The following is a 21,576-nucleotide window of genomic DNA, read 5'->3' on the forward strand; positions in this document are numbered from 1 at the left end:
CTGTGAAAAACCTGAGACTGGGTTATAAGTTAGTATTTGTGTAGATTTACCTCTATTACATTTGGACATTTATGAAGATCTTTCAAGGGTCTACTACTCTGTTGAAGGAAGAGAACGATCCCACTGAAACATCCCAATAAAGCACTTCTCCTAATCCTGAGACAAGATCCCACCATGGTGATAATTGGGAACAAACAGCTTAGCCCACTAAGTGGTGACTCAGTCAGTTAAGCATCTCTCTTCGGCTCAGGTCATGATCCTGGGGTCATGGGATAGAGTCCTGCATCGGGCTCCCTGCTTAGTGGAGAGTCTGCCTCTCCCTCTGCAACCCCCCACCCCGACCCCACTCATGCTCTCTTTCTCTCAAATAAATAAAATCTTTAAGGAAAAAACAGTTACTTTATCTGCACAACGTATCTGCAATAACATGGCTAGAGGATTGTCTTAGTGTAGTCTTCACATCATGTAGTCCATGGAACTAAATGACTACTCAATAAACAGAAATGGAGTGAAGTTTCCGATGAGAAACAGGTTGTCCCCATGAAGCGCCACCTTCCAACGGTCTCATTCCAGGCTTCTTGGAGAACTTTATTAATGTGAAACAATTGTTTTGCAAAGGCAATTCCTTCAAGAGAAGGAAAAGGAAATATGGATGATCTAATCATCCTTGCTTCACCATTGGTATTACATTAATGCATTAAACTAGGTGTTGATAAAATGTTTGATAAATATTCTCTTTAAATTAGAAAGGTAATCAGAAGGACATAGAATGATGTTGAAGGAATATTGGGATACAAGGCAATAGGCATTAATGTCAATGAATTAATTCTTTATATGTCCTTCAAGAAATCAGTAGATACTGTCTAAAACACATAACAAAATAATGATAGCCTGTGCCATTAGGAATAATGAACTAACTACAAAGAGACATAAAATCAGAAGCCGAGAGAGATTCACCTGTGTGGTTTATGGCTAGGTTAGAGCTCCTACAAGGCCATATCAAACTATTTTACTATAATCTGATAAGATCTTGTTGCATTAAAAAAAAAAAAAGAAAAACCTAGTGCATGAAGGACTGAACCTCAATTATTTATGATGATTTTTATGTGGAATACTTCGTACTCCAACATTTGCCTTACTTACCAAAACACATGGAGAGAAAAAATTTAAAATTCACCTAAAACTGTCTTTGTATCTATAAAATCTCTGTGCTAAATTTCAAGCAATTATTACCAAAAAATATGTAAATAGACACTGAGAACTCTAATTCCAATGTTAAGAGACATTGAGAGAGCACAGAGGGATTCATAATCTATTCTATCCATATTCTTATTTCTTGATGACCTTGAAAGCAGGCAAATTCCCAGAGCTGCTGTGGCATCTTGTACATATTTTAAATTCAAACCACCTGTTCAAAAGGAACCAAACAATTCAATGGGCCGCCAAATAAGGACAGAATACTTAAAGAAAACTGATTTAGGGAAAGCAAACTTCTGAAGAACAATGTTACCAAAAGAAAAAGCTGCCGAATCTGGTTTAAATCCAGGGACCAAAGGAAAGTGATTCTTTATGAACAAGAACATAACTTAAAGCAAAGACAACACAGGGTAAAGGCACAAACATTAAGACTTCATGTAAATGCACAATTGCTAAAATTTAATGTCCCCAAATGAAAGATTAAATGAGGGATCTTATGAAAGTGAAATACTAAAATTTTAGTTTAGTTTTGTTTGTTATACCCAAGTTCAGTGAAATAGCTTGGTTTCGTATTCTGTGAAATATCCTGGAGTAGAATGTATTTATCTAGCATAGATACATTATCACAAATTCTGGATTTGTCAGCTCATAGAATTCAAAAGAAATATCCTTATAAAAATGATCCCAAATTTATGGGGCACCTGGGGGGCTCGGTTTGTTAAGCCTTCAAGTCTTGGTTTTGGATCAAGTCATGACCTCTAGGTCATGGGATCAAGCCCCAGGTCCAGCTCTGTGCTCCGTGTAGAGTCTGTTTGAGATTCTTACCCCTTCCTCTCCCTCCCTCTCTGCTTTCCACCCACTCTCTCTCTCTCAAATAAATAAATAAATAAGTCTTTTTAAAAATTGAACCCAAATTTCAATAGATTTAACAAATATAAGTGAATATAATGCAGGGGCAGAGTCTGCATAGTAAAGAAATATAATTGAAAAAAAGGACAAGAGAGAAAGGTAAAACTGATGTAAAACAATACTCTTGCGTTTATGTGGGATGTTTAACCTGTAGAAATCAAACTGCCCATGCTAGGAGATAGTGATTGGGATAATACAAAATTAAAAAAAGAACAAAGATGCTCTAATCCTGGCTGTGATCAACAGAGAAAGAAAAATATTGGACAAAAAAATAGAGATAAAATGGAAATATAATCGAAAATTTTATATTATAGCATGCATGAAAATAAAAAAATGCATTGATTTCAAAACTTAGAAAAATCGATCTAGTCACTGAAGGAGGAGAAACTAATAGGACACAGATAAATAAGTGAAAAAAATTAAATGAGACAAATGCATTTTTGGAATAGACTCACAGAGTGAGCACAATTACTCCCTTTATTTAAAAGATAAATAATTTACATTTCTTATCTATGTATCATCTAGCTATCTGTTATCTATTTCAATGGAAATATGACATCTACTTGAGATATTGACATTCCTTCCCTTTTATAGTTTTTGAAATATATCCTATGCTAAGCATCTAGGAAGCTGTGTTTATTCAAAGTGATCTGAAATAATACATAGCCACAATTTGCAAGTTGAAGAAACCAAGTATCAATTGATGAAATTAGAAAAGGATTTGTTTAGTCTATAAATTATGAGATAGTGCGTATCAGGTACAGTAGAGAAGACTCGGTATAAAATAATTAATTATCTGAGTGTGGACATCACTTTCCTGAGTTTGTTGTCTAATTTCTCCTCATATGCTGAAAGCATTTAGGAACAGAGAACATAAAGCTGTCAAAATTACATTTTACATTAAAAAAATAAATAAATAAAACAAACCAATATTAAAAAGACCTCTGACTCTTTGTTACTTTGTGAAAAAAGGTCCCTGTATGTGTAATCTGATTTTTCAAAAGAAATAACATTATGAATGAAGATTACCTTGATTACGGGCACCATGCCCAGCTTTATTTAACCCTGGGCACATTATAAAATGTATGAAAAAAATTCTAGACTCCTGGCTCTAATTGAACCAAAAATATGTTTTAGACTGAATTTTGAAAGTCGCTAACATCATAAAATAGAGTGGTATTAACTTAACAGTGGGAGATCACAGAGTAAAATTTCATTTATTGCTCTGTAGTTTTAAACGCAGATGGGCCTTTCGGAACCCATGATTTTCAAGAATTAAATGATTCCTGCAAAGGGTTCTGGATGGGCCATGAAGCATAAATACTTAGAGAATATAAAATAGGAGCAAGAGACACCCCTGGGTGAACAGGTTCCCCAGGGAGACGTCTGAGAGGTGCTGGGCAGTTTGCCTGAATGTCACTTCAGGCAGAGCCGAGGGGGGTGGGATTTACATAACTGAGCCATCAGGAAGCCACTGGCCAAATACCTTGGTTTTGTATACACAGCATTAAATGAGATGAGCAGACAGAACAATAAAGTAACTGTTTTTTCCTTAAAGATTTTATTTATTTGAGAGAAAGAGAGCATGAGCGGGGTCAGGGTGGGGGGTTGCAGAGGGAGAGGCAGACTCTCCACTGAGCAGGAAGCCTGATTCAGGACTCTATCCCATGACCCCGGGATCATGACCTGAGCCGAAGAGAGACGCTTAACTGACTGAGTCACCCAGGCACCCAAAATAACTGGGTTTTAATAAGCTCTTACTCTGAGGCAGAGATTACAAAAAATGCAACACGCATTACTTCACTTATTTTTTTCTGTTGGGCAATATCCTCATCTCTTTACAGATGTGGAACCCTAATCTAGAGGACAGAAATAACTTGCCTAAAGACACGGCACCAGTGCGGGTAAGAGTCCAGATCCAAACTAGAGCTGGAGTTCTTAAACGCAACTCTCAACTGATTTATTTGTATTGATGAAAAATTATTTCATGCATTAGAATGGGCAATTCCTCCTGAAGATGTTACCTTCGTTTGTGTGCTTTTCTTTGCAAAGAATGTCCTTTTGTGTGGATTCATCTGAATAATTCCTGTGAGCCCAACACATGTGTAATTGTTTCCTCTTTCTCAGTTTTTCCTGTTTCCTTGTGGAATTTCTTCCAGCCTTGGCTTCTGGGTATTGTAAATAAGCTGAAACATTACACTCACCGTTTTTAAATAATCTTTCCCTTTCAATTCCCCTTGCCAAACTCTGAGCTTCTAGAAGAGATGATTTTTTTTTAAAGGTTTATTAATTTATTTGAGAGAGAGAGAGCACACAGGAGCAGGGGAGGGGCGGAGGGGGAGGGAANNGAAAGAGAATCCTCCAGCAGACTCCCTGCTGAGCCTGGAGCCTGACACGGGGGCTCAATCTAATCTCAGGACCCTGAGATCATGACCTGAGTGAAACCAGCAGTGGGTCGCTTAACCAACTGAGCCACCCAGGTGCCCCTAGAAGAGATGATTTCTGATGCACGTATTGCCAGATCAACTCCTTTTTTTTTTTTTTTTAAGATTTTATTTATTTATTTGACAGAGATAGAGACAGCCGGCGAGAGAAGGAACACAAGCAGGGAGAGTGGGTGAGGAAGAAGCAGGCTTCCAGGGGAGGAGCCTGATGTGGGGCTCAATCCCAGAATGCTGGGATCACGCCCTGAGCAGAAGTCTGACGCTTAAGGACTGAGCCACCCAGGCTCCTAACATAATGATCAGCAGAGGGTACGCACCAAATACATACTTTTTATTGATTGACTAAATAATTATTGGGGAACTCTATAACACACATAAATAATGTACTGAGGTTTTGGGGTGTTTGGGGGGCCTTTGGGGGTTTTTTGTTTTGGTTTGGGTTTTTTTCTCACAATGCTTTAACATGGTGCTGTTTCTATTTGCTGTCTGAATCACCAAGTGAAGGGAACTTGTGGCCTTAGAATATGGAATTCAAGAGAATGCTAGAACTGAAGCAATCTTAATGTGCTTGTGTGTTTCATTCTTTTTTTTTTTCCTCCTTAGATGAGAGCAGGGTAATTACACAGGGCTCAGTGCTAAGAATATTTAAAAAGTTTAAAAGTTTTGCAGAATGGAAGATTATTTTAAAATTCTCGCCAACTTCCAGTGGTGCGCCTGTTTTAGTCTAACTAGCTTTCACCCATACAGTCAAAATTACATAAAACAGAGCTGTTGAAGATGTGCTCTAACAATTTTTTTGCAATTTCTGAGCTATCTAAATGCTTCTTTCCAAAACACTTGTACTATTTTCTTGTTGATTCAGCACCGGATTGAAGTGTTTCTTTTTTTTTCCTACCATCAACTTAAAAGCCTACTTTTTAATTGAGATTTATTTCTCATGCAATTGCCAACTTGTTGTGTTTTTTTTCATAGAGTGAAGGTCTGAACTTGACTTTCAAATCATTTACTTTCAAACCTTGAGATGTGTGCCATTTACATACCTATCTCCCTCAGTAATGAACTCATAGATGACATTCACAAGCTGTCAGTTCCCTTTATCTTCGTTCTGTAGTAGAATAGTGATTCTAAAGCAGAGGGTAGGTACAAATTACTGCTGAAGGGTTTATCAACGAGGGTCATTGTGTACAGCTGGTTACACTGTATTAGTGATATACCATTATGTAACTACTTCTGAAGACCTGCACACCAGTTGAGTTTCCAGTGGTAACCAGGGGAGCCTTACCATTTGCAAGTTTGTTCCGTTAAGTCCTTTGGAATTTGCTTTGGGGATTCTGATGATTGTTGCCTGTCCATATTATCCCCTTCTGCTTTATGTATTGCCCTCCCCTTTCTTTTGAAAGAATTTAGCTTGGTATATCACTAAAAAAAGGATTGTGTTTCTCAACTTCTTTTGTAAATAGGGGTGACGTTTAGGACTTCTGTCAGAAATGCCATGAGACAGCTCCTGGGAATCTTTAGAAATAATGTCCATGTATGCTTTTGCTCCTTTCCGAAACTTTTCTTCCATGTTGCTTGGAATGTGGATAAATGCCAAGTTGGAACATGAAGCTAAGGCCAGGAAGGGTGGAATAACAAGGAAGAGTTTGGGGGTCTCGGGCTGGTGGGGAACCAACCACCTCCAAGCACTTACAGGAGAAAAACACAGGTAGTTGTGGTTGTCCTGCTTCGGGCTTTCTAGCTCTCACAAACCCATCTGTAGGTCAGAGGAGGTCACTGTTTCTTAATCTCAGCCCTCTTTCAATGAAAGTCATGCTTATCACAGCCTTCAAAGATGGTAAATGAGCCCATTGTCTTCCCTGCTTAGTAAGACTCCCCTTAACACACAGTAACTGAGGTACCCGTTATTCAAATATCAACACAGCTGGTTCCTTGCCTTTCTCTTTTCTTTTTTTCCCAAGATTTTGAGTTTCACTAGTATTATTAGTCAAGAATGACCATCAACTGAAATCCATTTAGAGGGGATGGAAATAGACCGCTGGGGCAGGAGAGTGTGATGCATGCTTACCCAGCCCACAGTCTGAAGCAGGGAGCATGCCCCCCAGCTCCTTCTCAGTTCTCCCGTAGCTCTGTGAGGGTCCACTCAGCATTTCTGCTCTGCTTCTGTTCTGTGGAGATAGTTCTTTCATATTTCAGGCAAGCTAGTCTTTCACTACTTCTTCTCCTCCTCCCCCTTCCTCACCTCCCCTTCCCTCCCCTCCGCCCCTCCTTCTTCTTGTTAATATACTGTTCCTATGAGTTTAGGAGGAGTTCTTCAAACTATGCATTCTTGGTGCTTTCTTGAACCAGCAGTGATTCTGTCACTTTCTAGCCTTGGAATTGTTAGCAACTTGCTCTCTATGCCTGAGCCTATGACTTGATTTGTACAATTAATAGACCTCAAAGGGTTTTTGGAAGCTAAAACATGGTTTACAAACCATGTAGCTAATCTCCTTCAGGTATCTGCTCAAATGTCAACTCTGCGACCTTCCCCAAACACCCCGTTTAGGATGTATCCCTCTGTTCCGGTCCTACTCCTCTATCCTTCCATTGTGTTTCATTTGACTCCATAGCCTTCACTGGTGTCAGACATGTTGTATATTTCAGTTGTATGTGCATTTTTAGTCTTGTTCACTGATTTATTTCCAGTGCCTAGTGTCTGGCATATAGCAGACACTAAATAAATATTGATTGATGGAACAAAGAATAGAATGGGTGCATTAAATACTTACATTCTGTATTTTGCTATTTTGGCTATTATAAATAATGCTAACATTAACATTTTTGTACAGGTATCTTTGCATGTATGATGTTCTTACGATAGACTCATAAAGAGTTAATTCTTCTCTGTAGCTACATGTTACTATCTGATACTACTTCTTTTCAACCTAAAAAAAAAAAAATCTTTAATATTTCTGCTGTACGTAAATTCTGCCAAGTGCCATTTATTTGAAAAAATACAATTTTTTTCTTCATTTTTAAAGAATATTTTTGGTAGGTACAGAGTTTTAGGTTGACCTTATCTCCCCGTCCTTACCCCCTTTGGGCTTGGTAAGCATGATGTGTCATTGTTTTCCAGACGCCATTGTTTCTGTTGTGAATTCAAGCATTATTTTTATTGTTCTCGTGTAAGTAACGCATCTTTTTTCCTCTGTTTTCAAGAAATATATTTAATATTTAAGAATTTCCTTGATTTTTTTCTTCTTAGAAATCATTAAATTATTTAAGTGAAACTCTCAGTAAATTTGATTTAAAAAAAGGTCCAAGCCACCCCCCCCCACACACACACACACTTTTTTTGACCCCACACTTATTCCTCTCCTTTTGGGACTTCAGTTCTCTTCACTTTTTCCAATTATTTTTCTCTTTGCTGTTCATCTGGGTAACCTGCTGCCCTACCTTCAACTTCACTGACGCACTTTTGTTTTCTTCAAAGCTCTTTACAATTGCCCATCAAGCCAAATTTTTTTTTCCTGATATTTTGTTTATCAGTTTTAAAAAGTCCCTTTGGTGCTTTTTGATATTTTCAGTTCCTATACCGATCCCTCTAACTGGCCCATTATTAAAATCATATTTTCATATAAACAGAAATTTGTATTTGTTTCTTTAAATTTCAATCTCTGTGACATGTTTATATCAATTTTTGTTGGCTGCATATTTGTCGATTACAGCTAATATTTGTTTTCTGTTTCTTTGACATATATATGTTTTATTATTGGACATTTGGGATTACAGATTGTAGAGTGATTGTGAAGATATTATAGAGAATCTAGATGGTATTTTTTTTAAGATTTCATTTATTTGAGATAGAGAGAGTGAGCATGAGCAGAGGGCAGGGCAGAGGGAAAGGGAAAACCAGACACTCTGCTGAGCTGGGAGCCTGGTGTGGGGCTAGATCCCAGGAACCTGAGATCATGACCTGAGTCAAAGGCAGACGCTTAACCAACTGAGCCACCCAGGCGCCCCTAGATGGTATATTTTGTGGAGAATTTCAATATTTGTTCTAATAGACGCTTAGCTTATTAGTTTATCACCTTGAACTACTCCCTCCCATTGTTACAGAAGATATAATGAAAGCTTGATATACTTATCAACCCATTTAAAGTAGGGGACTTAAACTCCACACTGTCTCATTGGTAGACGTCATCTGAGATCTATGCTCTGTTCTTTTGATCTTCCAGTTGTTTCTCTTTTCTGGCCCCCTTAGAATCCTCTCCTCCCACACACACAGACCACAGACCAGCCGAGGAATTGTGGAGAGGGGATTTAAAGCAGATTTTGAGTCCCCCACAAACACTATACTCTGGTTTCCCTGTTTCCTGCCTTCTTACCAATTTCTAACAGCTCCGGTAAACTTAAATTCAGTACTCTGACACCTTAAGCCAAAAAAGCCTCTGATTTCTATTTGAATTCCAACTGACGTGCACTAGATAACCGAGAGCCTTGATGGAAAAGCTTTACAAATGTGGATGACACTCAGCTTACTTTTTTCTTCTGTCAATGGTTGAATTCCCTTCAATTTTGGTATTTTCCCCTTTTGTTTCATTTCTTCAAATAGTAAATTTTTGTAATTTGTCTGCAGTTCATAATTGCCACCTGCTCCCAGATGCTGCGAACAGTATTGTTGGTTGTAGCATCTGGTACATAGTAATAGCTAACTAAATGGTGTGCCTCTTTTAAGGAAATATAACGATAATGCTTGTTTAATTAGGAATTGAGAGAATAATTTCAGCGATGATGATAATTATGGAAAAGAGGTTCTAGTCCAACTACTTTTTCATGACTTAAGCTAGAATTCTTGCTTTGCTTTTTGGCAAATTAATGAGAATAAAAATCACCGGTAAAAATATTATGTTTTGTATTCTGATCAAAATAAATAAAACGCTTTACAGGGATCGGGTACTCGTTTGTAGGAGGCGTATCTTTTAGGATAGAATAAATAGTTTGAATCATACATAAATACATGACATTTTTCCTGAAACTTTAGCAAATAATTTCTTGTTACTTCCAATATGGTTAACTCTGTAAACAGATTATCTGTTCTCTAGAAACCATTTCTCTGATTATGATGAAAATAAAGGCAAATTTTTAATAATAATGTAGATGAGCTATAACAGCGAATTTCTCAGCATCACCTTTTCTTCCCTTTTTTGTCTTCCACAGCTATCTTAGCAGTAATGGTCTCTATAGCAAACTGATTGGCATGTCAACAAGGTCTGGCAATGGGATAAATGCAGATATGCAGTGTTTTCTTTGTTTTTTCTTCTCTTCTTCTATCTCTAAATGTGCACGTGACGGCCGGAGCATCATTTTGCACCACGAGAGCACACTTTAGGATTTATAGCCCAGAAAGCTAGAAGGATCCCGTGGACATGCAGGCTTCATCACTAGGGCCACTTTACTAACTCTGGATTGCCTGCTTCTGAATTTTACCATAAGGAAGACATCTATTGCTATTTTGTGTCTCTTTTGTGAGGAGTTATATCTGATCCTGGCTGAAGCACATTTACCCCCCAAAAAGCACTTCCGGGACAAGTTAATCTCTTCCCTGTCTGCCCTTAGCTGCAAGGTATTTTGGAATTAGAGTGTTCCTCCAGCACTGTTGCAATGGACTACTATCTTGTGGTTTACGAAGTTCAAAAGCAAGAGGCAGTAATATCAGCTTTGACAAACAGCCGAACCATAAGATGGGTTCAATGAATGTAAACCAATTTTGCTAAAGCTGAACACACTTAAAAATGTATCCTTAAAATATTTGTCTTCCTCATTACTTCACCGAACAAATAGTATTGCTCATTGTAGCATCGGAGACATTAATAACTCACTAAACGGTAGTACATCTATGATAAATTTAATTATTGCATTTATTTAATTAGTATTCGAGATGATAATTTCAAAGGTGATAATCACTATGGAATGGGGGTATGTCAGCATTTGAGGCAGAAATCTCACCACTGAATATCCTTAAATTAAATCAAAAGAGGGAAGTGGTACCTTTTTTTCTCTTATCCACTTCTCCACAGAGGAGTACCCATGTTTGTTATTTCACAGTCTTTTACAAGAAAGAATACTTGTATTATTGTCATAACAACCAAGAAAGATGGAAAACATTCAATGCATTAAGTGACTTTCATCCTGGAGTGCTGATGACTGAAAATGATGGTTCATTAGCTAACATCTAAAGTGTCTTTATATAATATCTATATTAATAATAGGGAAGGAGTTAATCATGATTATTGGTACAAAAATTGTAAATTAATAATTATAGACTACTCGCAGCAATATGTTTGATAAGAGTCCTACCATTCTTATGGTTTGCATAATTTTTCTAACAACTTTAATCACACAAGATTTTTATTGTTTTTGTTTAAATAGATGCAATACATTATGTTCTAATGACTTTCAGGAATTATATTGTAGTTTAGTAATGTTTCAGAAATTGTTCACAGTTTCAGCTAATTTATATGTTGGTTGGCTTACTATGAAATAGTGCCAAGTCACAAACTACAGACAGCCATGTACACTCGCCCACACACCATGTGGTGAACAGAAAACCTGACTCCCTCACAGTAATCAGGCCGGCAGAAATAATTAAGAAAGTCATATGATATATGATGATGCTGGATGTGAATATTAGATCATTAAGCCTCAGTTGCCTTATTTTTAAAGTATGATTAATAGTAATTCTTACAGGATAGAGTTTTTGTGCCTGGAATGCAGAAAGCCTTTAATACATATTATGTTATTATTTATAAAATTAAGCAGCAATATAGACCTGCTTACTAATTCGTTTCAGAGTATTACTTTCAACGTTGCATAGAGAAACTTTTTTTAAAATCTCTGATGAAAAAGCCCATACCCTAAAAGAATTACTCCTATTTATTTATTTATTTATTTATTATTTTTTAATGTTTCAAGTTTTTATTTAAATTCTAGTTAGCTAACCTAGAGTGTAATATTAGTTCCAGGAGTAGAATTTAGTGACTCATCACTTATATATAACACCCAGGGTTCATCACCAGTGTCCTCTTTCATACCAGCCACCTATTTAGCTCATCCCCTCACCAACCTCCCCTCCAGCAACCCTCTGTGTTCTGTTCTTTGTTATTTAAAAGCGAGGGTAGTTTCGCCACATTCTTGAAGGTTTTCCTAGATTTGTCAGACCACATTTTCTTTATCTAACCTTTGAATTTGATGTCATTTTTAGACCATGCCACATAATTTACCAGCAGGTTTCATTATCGTCTATAATAAATACATGATTTTCTGTATTGTTTGTATCCCTAAATGGATTTCAATGTCTTCACAGATTAGCAGTGTCTTCATTATTAAAATCCATTAGCCCCGTAATAGGGTTGGAAATAGGGTGAAAGGTTCTGAAACATTGATTAGTAAGGAACAAATATTTCTCAGAGATGAATAAAAAATAAAATTCTGTTATCAGCAGATAAAATGAAGATTTATAAAAGTTTTATTTGAAGGAGTGTGTTGTCTGCCTCATCTACAATTATAAATCTTCACATAAAATTCCATATTAATCCTCCCTGTGAGAAAAGAGCTCCCCTAAAAATGCATTTATTTCCGGGCAGCGGGCTCGTCGCACAGAAAATCCTGCATTAAAGGTGATGATGCAATCTGTCTGGTGGTTTTCAGTGTCTTCTGATTCTAGTCGTACCTGTAGATTAACGAATAAAACTTCTAACAACTAAAGAACTATACATTGAACTGGCCCTGGTTTTTTGGGAAAGAGTTAGAAATTTGATTATTAAATAGTGCAAATTAAAATTACTCCTTACTTTCTGAGGGTGAAAGAGAATCAGTTTAAATTTATGTATTTTTTTTTTAATTCGCACCGTGATAAACTATCACGGCACAAATGGAAGCAGATCTTTGAGCGTTGAGTTATTTCCTCTACTTCAATACTTATACTTACATATGTTTTGAAATCCAACCGCTGAAAATCAAGAATAAGTAGATATTCTTAAAGGCCACACAGAAAAAGACAGATTTCCAAAAGATATTTTAGTGGAACTTAATCAGTTGATTCTCAGTGCTAAAATGTTAAGTACAAAGTGCCACGAAGCAAATATATTCATCAAAAGAAGAGCCTGATAAGAGGCCTGCTCTAACAAATGTCAGCATAATCACGATGCCTCGTGAACTAAAGCATTGTGATATTAGCACAGAAATGAACCTGTAGACCCATATAACTGATATAACCCAGAAATAGACTTATATATAGAAAACTGCTACTGAGCAGACGTTACAGATAAGTGGAGTAAAGGGCACTTTTTTTTTTTATTTTTTAAGATTTTATTTATTTATTTGACAGAGAGAGCCAGAGAGCAGAAGCAGGGAGGGCAGCATAGGGAGAGGGAGAAGCAGGCTCCATGTGGGGCTCCAAGTGGGGCTCAATCCCAGGACCCTGGCATCATGCATTACCTAAGACTAAGGCAGATGCTTAACTGACTGAGCTACCCAGGCACCCAAAAGGGGGGCTTTTAAATAAAAGGTGTTCAAATGACTATATATCTTGAAAAAAATCGTATCTGCTGATGCTCCGTGCAGAAATTAATTATGGATGACTACAATCTTTTTTTTAAGATTTTTTATTTATTTATTTCACAGAGATAGACAGCCAGCAAGAGAGGGAACACAAGCAGGGGGAGTGGGAGAGGAAGAAGCAGGTTCCCAGCGGAGGAGCCCAATGTGGGATTCGATCCCAGAATGTCAGGATCACGCCCTGAGCCGAAGGCAGACGCCCAACGACTGCTCTACCCAGGAGCCCCGGATGATTAGAATCTTAAATGAGTTGGCAAAAGCTTGAAATTAAAGGAAACTTTCTGAAACCAGGATGAGGAAAATTTTCTTAAAACCAGTCACACAACATTAATCCGTTAAGAAAAGGATTATTTCAACTATACTAAAATTAATAGCTATTAAGTATCATTTTAAAAAATGAAATTTAAGCCAGGTGAAAAGGGACACATGCAATCTACATAATTAATATTAAATAATTAGTTCATATTATATTTGAAATCCCCCATGTATAACAAAGCCTTCAAATAAACAAGAAAAGGCAAATAGTGAAAATGTTGGCAAAAGCCAAGAAGAGGAATTTCACGTAAGAAAAAAAAAGTGGATTAAATAAAAAATAAATAAATAAATAAATAAATCACCCAGAATCTCAAAACAATATGCTATTATACACCCCTTTATTGGACAATATTTCAAAATCCAGTGTTCCAAAGTGCTGGTGAGGACATGGGGCAATAGGACCTCTCATAGGCTCTAAGTTGGAGTGTAACTGGTAAAACCAATTTGAGAAAATATTTGTGGTTTAGCCGGCAACATTAAAGAAAGATGTGTCCTATAAATCAGCAGGTCCATCGTTAGGTACACAGAAGACTTGCAGATACAATAGAAGACCTGTACATGCGCATTCACAACAGCTTGTATATAAAAACAAAAACTGGAAAAAACCTAAGTGTCCACTGTCAAAAGAATGTATACAATTTATATATTTACTATTGACTAAATATTTGTGTACTCCCACCATTTATATGTTGTAAAGTTAGGCCCCACGGTGATGGTATTAGAAGCTGGAGCCTTTGCAAGGTGACTAGATCATGAGTGGGATTAGTTCCCTTATGAAAGAAACCCCAAATAGCTGTCTCACTCCTTCTGCCACATGAGGACACATGAAAAGGCAGCCCTCACTCTGTGAACCAGGAAACGAGTGCCCAGCAGACACCAGATTTGCCAGGGCCTTCATCCTGGGCTCCTCAGCCTTCAGAAGTGTGAGAAATAAATTTCTGTTGTTTATAAACCACCTAGTCGGGACACCTGGGTGGCTCAGTAAGTTGGGTGTCTGACTCTTGATTTCAGCTCAGGCCATGATATCAGGGTCATGGTATCAAGCCCCGTGGTGGACTCCATGACCAGTGTGATGTCTGCTAGAGATTTTTTCTCTCCCTCTCTCTCTGCCCCTCCCCCCTGCTCTCTTTCTCTCTCTCCCTCTGTCTAAATAAATAAAATCTTAAAAAAAACAAACAAATACTCAGTCTATGGTGTTTTTGTTATAGCAGCCCAAATGGACAATAATAATATTTGTACAATTGAATACAATAGCTACAATGAAAGCAAAAGAACTATTTCTATAAACATGAATGAATTAATCATAAAATTGAGCATAATATTCAAATACATAATTGAATTCAGTTGGGAAAAGGCAAGTGTGGGGGCACCTGGGTGGTGCGGTCGTTGAGCGTCTGCCTTCGGCTCAGGGTGTGATCCTGGCGTTCTGGGATTGAGCCCCACATCAGGCTCCTCCACTAAGAGTCTGCTTCTTCCTCTCCCACTCCCCCTGCTCGTGTTCCCTCTCTCACTGGCTGTCTCTCTCTCTCTGTCAAATAAATAAATAAAATCTTTAAAAAAAAAAAAAGGCAAGTGTGTTCATTGTGCAATTCTTTATTTTTAACCAAATGTTTAATTTCATAATAAAAACTTACTTTAGACAAAAAAAAAATGAAGTGACAGACCTAGGAGTTTGGGATTCTTCAAATAGCCTCTCTTAATACAAATGCTGCTCTGCCTTCCTCCTGGTTTAAAATGTTCACTTGTCTGGGTGGCTAAGCTGGTTAAGCGTATGACTCTTGGTTTCTGCTCAGGTCATGATCTCAGGGTCATGAGATGGATGATGTGGAGACTGCTTGTCCCTCTCCCTCTGTTGCTTCCCCCACTCACACTCTCATTCTAGCTCTTTCTCTAAAATAAATAAAATCATAAAAAAAAAATAAAATAAAATGTCCACTTGCTTCCTATGGCTGCCATAAAACCTCACTATAAATTAGTGACTTAGCACAAATATACTTTTACAGCTCTGAAGGTCAAAAGTGCACAATGAATCTTGTGGGACTAAAATCAAAGCATTGCCCTGGCTGCGTTCTTCCTGGAGAACATCTGTTTCCTTTCCTTTTCTAGTTTCCCACACTACCAGCAAGCTTTGGCTCATGGCCCCTTCCTTCCATCTTCAAAGGGCATCTTTCCACCCTCTGCTTCACCCTCACATCTCCTTTCTCTGACTTGCTTCTACTGCCTCTCTCCTCTCAGGACCCTTGTGATGAAATGGGACTACCTAGATCTTTAATTTAACCACTTTTATCACAAAAGCTAATACAGGTTTCAGGGACATTTGTGGGGTGAGGTCATTACTCAGCCTACCACACCTCATAATCCATGACATTGCAAATTCCCATGTCCTTCAAAAACAGTAGAACTGGTTGGGCTAATTTAAGTGATTCTTTTTTAAATATCTATTAAATATCTATACCAGCTCTTGGTGATGAGAACTGCAAATTCATCAATGTAGGTCCTCAAATGCTCCAAATAACGTTTGCTATTTCTTCTCTTCCAGCAGGCACATAGAAGCTAGAAAAGTTTCGTTCCACCTTTGCATCCTATTTTCAAAATGCATTTTTAATCTCTTTCTTCATATTCAAATATTGTGAATATTTTTCATTATGCTCGTAAACCTTCACTCCCAACTCTCGAATATGTTCCCAGAGTTTTACCTTAGTCTATTCGTGTATTCTTTTTTTTTTTTTAGTAAATAAAAATGCCTTGAAGAATATCTCTCTCCTAGAAGTGATTTTCCAGATTGACTCCCTTACTCACTTTAGGTTAGAATAGGAAATATCACCTGTCAGTCTTATAAATATTATCAATATTCACTTAAGTTTTTGCTGTGGTTTACTGGTGTCGCTTGTTATTTTAGCTTCCTCAGCTAAATCATAGAACCCTCAGGATCTCTGCCAGTAACATGAAATATTTTGCATTATTATTTACCTGTTAATTGGCATTGGTTATCTCTGGGAGGATGGGGGTTGGGAGGTCAGGAGGGACAATTATGAGCTCACAGAAAGCAATCCTATAATATTGACACATGCAATGTTATTCAATATCCATCATAGTGAAAAGCACTTTAAAATATGAACAGTGATGATTTTTAAGATTCTTATGATATTTATTTATTTATTTAAAATGATTTATTTATTTATTTGAGAGAGAGAGAGTGAGTATGGGTAGGGAGGGGCAGAAGGAGAGGGAGAGAGAATCTCAAGCAGACTCCCCACTGAGTGTGGATCCCGAGGTGGGGCTTGATCTCAGGACTCCTGAGATCATGACCTTAGCTGAAATCAAGAGTCAGCCACCCAACTGACTCAGCCACCCAGGTACCCCAGATTATTATGCTATTTATTTTTTAATTCACACAGGGCAAGTGTCTAAGAATGGTTTCAAATCAAATGGTTCTTTCTGTGTCAATGTTAAGGAATGCTTTGGTGGGTTATTTATTACATTAACTCAACTTGTGAACAAGGCAGAGAAAGCAGTCATAAAAGTAGTCCTATCGCTCAGGTGATTTGTACAGTCTGTGCACCTCAGGAAGTCGGGAGACTCTGAAGTCTGACCAAAGAGAAAGTTTACCAGGAGATGCCTCACAAGGCTGGAGGGGTGGAAACAAATGCTCATGGATTGGTCAGAGATCTTCAGACCCTTCAGGAAGCCTGGAGCAAACTGTGATCATGGAGGACGAGGTGGCATGACCTGGTATACCAGTTTTGGTATATATATTAGAAGCATTAAAGAAATGTCTCATTTTGAGGAACCCAAAAGACAGCTAAATAGTAGATAACTCAGTGTAAATAATGAAGAATTTACCATAGATAAGGCTATATTTAATTGGACTTGACTTAGATTTCTTCAAAAATGCATTCTGACCATGTATGCAATTGTTCATGACTAAGCAGTTATATCACAGGTACTTTGAAAAGTGTAAGGGTTTGATTGCTGCCATAGAAAATGTGTGAACACGAGTTTTGCCTCTAACCACCGCAGAAATTTCTCTCCTTTTCAGTTCCTTTCATATTTTGATTTTTATCTTTTGACTCTTCATTAGAAGTCCACTCATACATCCCAAACTCTGTTATGTTAATATTGAAATCAGACAGGGCACCTCTTGCCAAGATGGATGGTGTCAAAGGGGTTAGAAGGAGCAGCATGTGGTATCATTGTAATGGAGGTGCATTTGCTATCCGTGTACCTGGGATTGGAGAAAGGGTGAGGAATGGTCAAAGGACAATTTGCATGGCCATTGAGCGCCAACTGGAGAGGGTACTGGGGGGACACTGAGTTATGAGCTGACAGTGGCAAAAGACAGAGTATTTTTCCTTTTATAGCCTAGTCAGCATTTTTGAAGCTCACATCGATGACCACACGGTAGGGCACAGAGAAAGCGCTCAGAACTGTAGGTTTCAGCAATGCTCCACGTTAGATTAAAACTTTTTCAACTGTAAAGGCAATGAAATGGAGCAATAGAAAAATAATCAGACACGTGCACAACTATTGCTAAAATATCTTTTCCTTATGTAGCTAGAAGAATATTGACAGCATTCGATGATTTGGGAAGAACTTGGAAAGAGAAGAGGAAGTCAAGTTTTGGGAGAATTGAGGTGATGCGGGCTGTTGGAGAGGTAGGACACCCAAGGAGGGTGAGGTTAGACCGAGGGTGGAAAGTATTTCATGTAGAAGGTCATGGGTGAGACAATACCAGATGCAAGAAAGGATAGCTCAAGGAGTAGACTAGGAAGAGGAGCATCCAACAGAGAGGAAGGGTGGATTTGACCACCATAGTTCTGATAACAAACCCAACTTGCTGTGGGCTACAGCTCCCTTATACCTCCCCACTTCTCCATATTTTCCACCAAAGACCACAACCCCAAACCAAAGAAAGGTTGTTTGAGTTTCTTTGGTTAAGAACTTTAGGCCATATTTCAGATTTCCGTTCTTACCAGCAACAGTTGATATGAGCTTGTCATTGAAGGAAAAAAAATAGTATGTAAATGTCTTAGTGTGTCTAAAGTATATGTGATTTGATTAACATGACAACTCTAAAAGATAAATTATCTTAAATAAGTCACATATGCATGTAGTTGTCTGTATGAATATAAATGCATACAGACATACATGTGTTAATAATGTTATTTTATATTGTTAAATACAACATATATTTGTATGTCCCTATATATACTAGCTTATGTTTTATTGATGCTTATGTTAATGGTAATTCACACCTATTCTTATGATTTCAAACTAGCTGTTGGCTCAACAATATATTGGATTTTAACTCTGTTCAGCAGATAATTTTATTTTTTTACTTCAGTAAGGTAACCTAGTGATACATCTCACCACACTTCAGCATAACTAAAACTGGATGACTAAAATGTTATCTCATCAGCTCTGAAAAATAGCCATCATTTTCATTCTCATTTCAGCCAAATACATTGAAACAAAAGCTACTGATAAATTCAATGGAAGTCATATGTGTTACATGAAACAAAATGAATTTTTACTGTATCAAACTTGGTACATTTGTGATATGGCTATAACTCCCATCATCTCTTATATAAAAGGCAAGTCCTTTTGTATTTATAAAAATATGGCTTATTAATTTTTTTAAAATGTGCTTGTTAATAGAGAGCAAGAGATAAAAATTTAGGTCTACAATTTTTGAAAACTGGAATTTTTTTGAATTGTTTTTCATCGGAAGCCCTTAGCTCTGTGTAACAACTCCTCGAGGCCCTGCAGGACCCTGTGGTAATCCTTTTCATTGGTCAGAAGTCAAAGAAGTCCCTCTGCACACTTACCCACACTTGGATCAGGTATGTTAATTTTAGCCAGTCAAATATGTTCATAGTATTTTATTTTAGTTTTGGTGTGGCTTTAATGTGGTACATCTTTTCATGTGTTTATTTGGCATCTGCAGATCATGTTTGGTGAAGTGTCTGTTCAAATATTTTGCCTTTTATATTGAGTTGTTTGTTTCTTTTCTTATGGGTTTAAGGAGGTCTTCAGATATTTCGAATAGGAGTCTTTTATCAGATATATGATGTGCAAATATTTTCTCCCAGTCTGTGGCTTCATTACATTAAATGAGAAGCCTTTTGAAGAGAAAGTTTTTAATTTTGATGAAACTAATTTATCAATTTCTGTTGAACAGCTCTGCTCTAGAAGATAATTTACTAAAGAATAAGAATCTCATGTGTATGCATGTGTGTGTGTAAACGGAAAATCATTCTTTGTTTCAATTTTCTTGTCTGTAAACAAAATCATACTTTGCATAGTTCTATATCAAGGGGCTCACAGAAACTCTCCCTCAAGGCTCATACCTCCCGGGGGGGGGAAAACAACAAAGACGGAGGAAGAGAAGAAAGTAGTAGAGAAGAGCAGGGAAGCATAGAGAAAGAAAGGAAAAGAAGCTACTGTGTTTGAACTTACTTTGTGTTGAGTGCCAGACAGTTTCCTTGAAATCCCACAGGGACTTTGTGAGGTAGGTACAATTATTCCCATGATGCTCTTGTACAAGCCAGTAGACGCTGGAGATGGACTATCAAACGCGGGTCTCTGACACCAGCTTCTTTTAGACTTCCATACGCTGCCACAGAGAAGGACACTACAAATCAGTGTTGATAAAATGATTCCTGGGAATAGAAATGATGCACCAGATGCGAGTCCTTTATCTATTCCACTGCACTGTGTTAGAAGTTAAGAAGCTAAAAGTCTCTTGATAATACCCAGTTTAAATCTCTTAAAGCCTCTTGATTATCTTTTACAAAGCACGAGTATCAAGTTATTCTTATCAGTGTACAACTTTTGCCAAGTCTACTTTCATACCTAATTTCGCTCAAAACGTTATATTTTTATTAAATATATAGAAAGTTTTATATCTTTGTCCCCTTATAGAAAGCCACATTTTAAAACTAAATGAAATTTTGTTCATCTGCATGACTTAAGCCAAAGAGATGTCTAAATCAATTCATTTTTTAGGTGACCTGATTGGGACAGCAACATAATTCAGAACACTGATGTTTCACTTAGCACTATGTTCTCTAGCACCATCCACATCACTGCAAATGGCAAGATTTCATTCTTTTTAATGGCCAAGTAACATTCCATTGTATATCTACCACATCTTCTTTATCCATTCATCTGTTGATGGACATTTGGGCTCTTTCCATAATTTGGCTATTGTTGATAATGTTAAAATTACTCTTGGAAAAGGATTGTAATCAAAAATTTTAAACTAGTAATAAATAATACTCTTCATTCACAATCCCTGCTGATGTTGTACGTCAAAGCCCTTGCATTTGTGGTAAGCCTGTACATTTTGATGTAGCTGGGTCTGATAAGCCAGGCTTTCCTTAATTTTTTTCTATTGGAAAATAGGTGTCTAAAAATTTTACTGCTCTTAAGAATTTGTATCATTCTTTCCCGTTATTTTTTAAATCTTTAAAAAATTTTTACATTATTTTTTATTGAGTTTTTAGTTGTATTTCCTTTTTTTTTTTTAAGAAAAGAAATTCATTCTTAAGAATTCTCTATTACCCATTACTGGGAAACCAAATAATAATGTGTAGAAAATTGTGCGTTATATGCAGATGCCTGCATTTGTGTAAGGCCATTCATTAACAAAACATTTGTGTTATGCAGATAATAAAGAATTTAATCTTGTCTTCCATCACCTAGGTAGGATGCTCATTAATGATTTCTAGTTACTCTTTCTTGATAGATTTTTTTCCCTTTTCTAACTTCTAACTCTAGAATGTTGTACTATATCTTTCGTAGCATAATATTGACAAAGAAATCACAAAACCTTTTGGATGATCAGAAAACTTCAACCCAAAATAAATAAATAAACACATATATTTCCATTTTGCGATGCTAAGTTTTAGTTCTTTTATTTTTTTCTGTGTCTTGAAAAGGTACGATGCTACACATTGTCCAGTTCTTAAATGATGCCATATGACTTGTCTTTGAACAAATAATAAACTATTTTCATGATTTCTCTGGAAAACATAGTATTACATTCTACTCACAGATACACGAGATGAATACTATATAATCCCCGATTAAAAGCAAAGGATGTAGAATA

The sequence above is a fragment of the Ursus maritimus genome, unplaced genomic scaffold (assembly GCF_017311325.1).
Source record: "Ursus maritimus isolate PB19 unplaced genomic scaffold, ASM1731132v1 scaffold_6, whole genome shotgun sequence".
In the NCBI taxonomy this organism is placed as follows: Eukaryota; Metazoa; Chordata; class Mammalia; order Carnivora; family Ursidae; genus Ursus; species Ursus maritimus.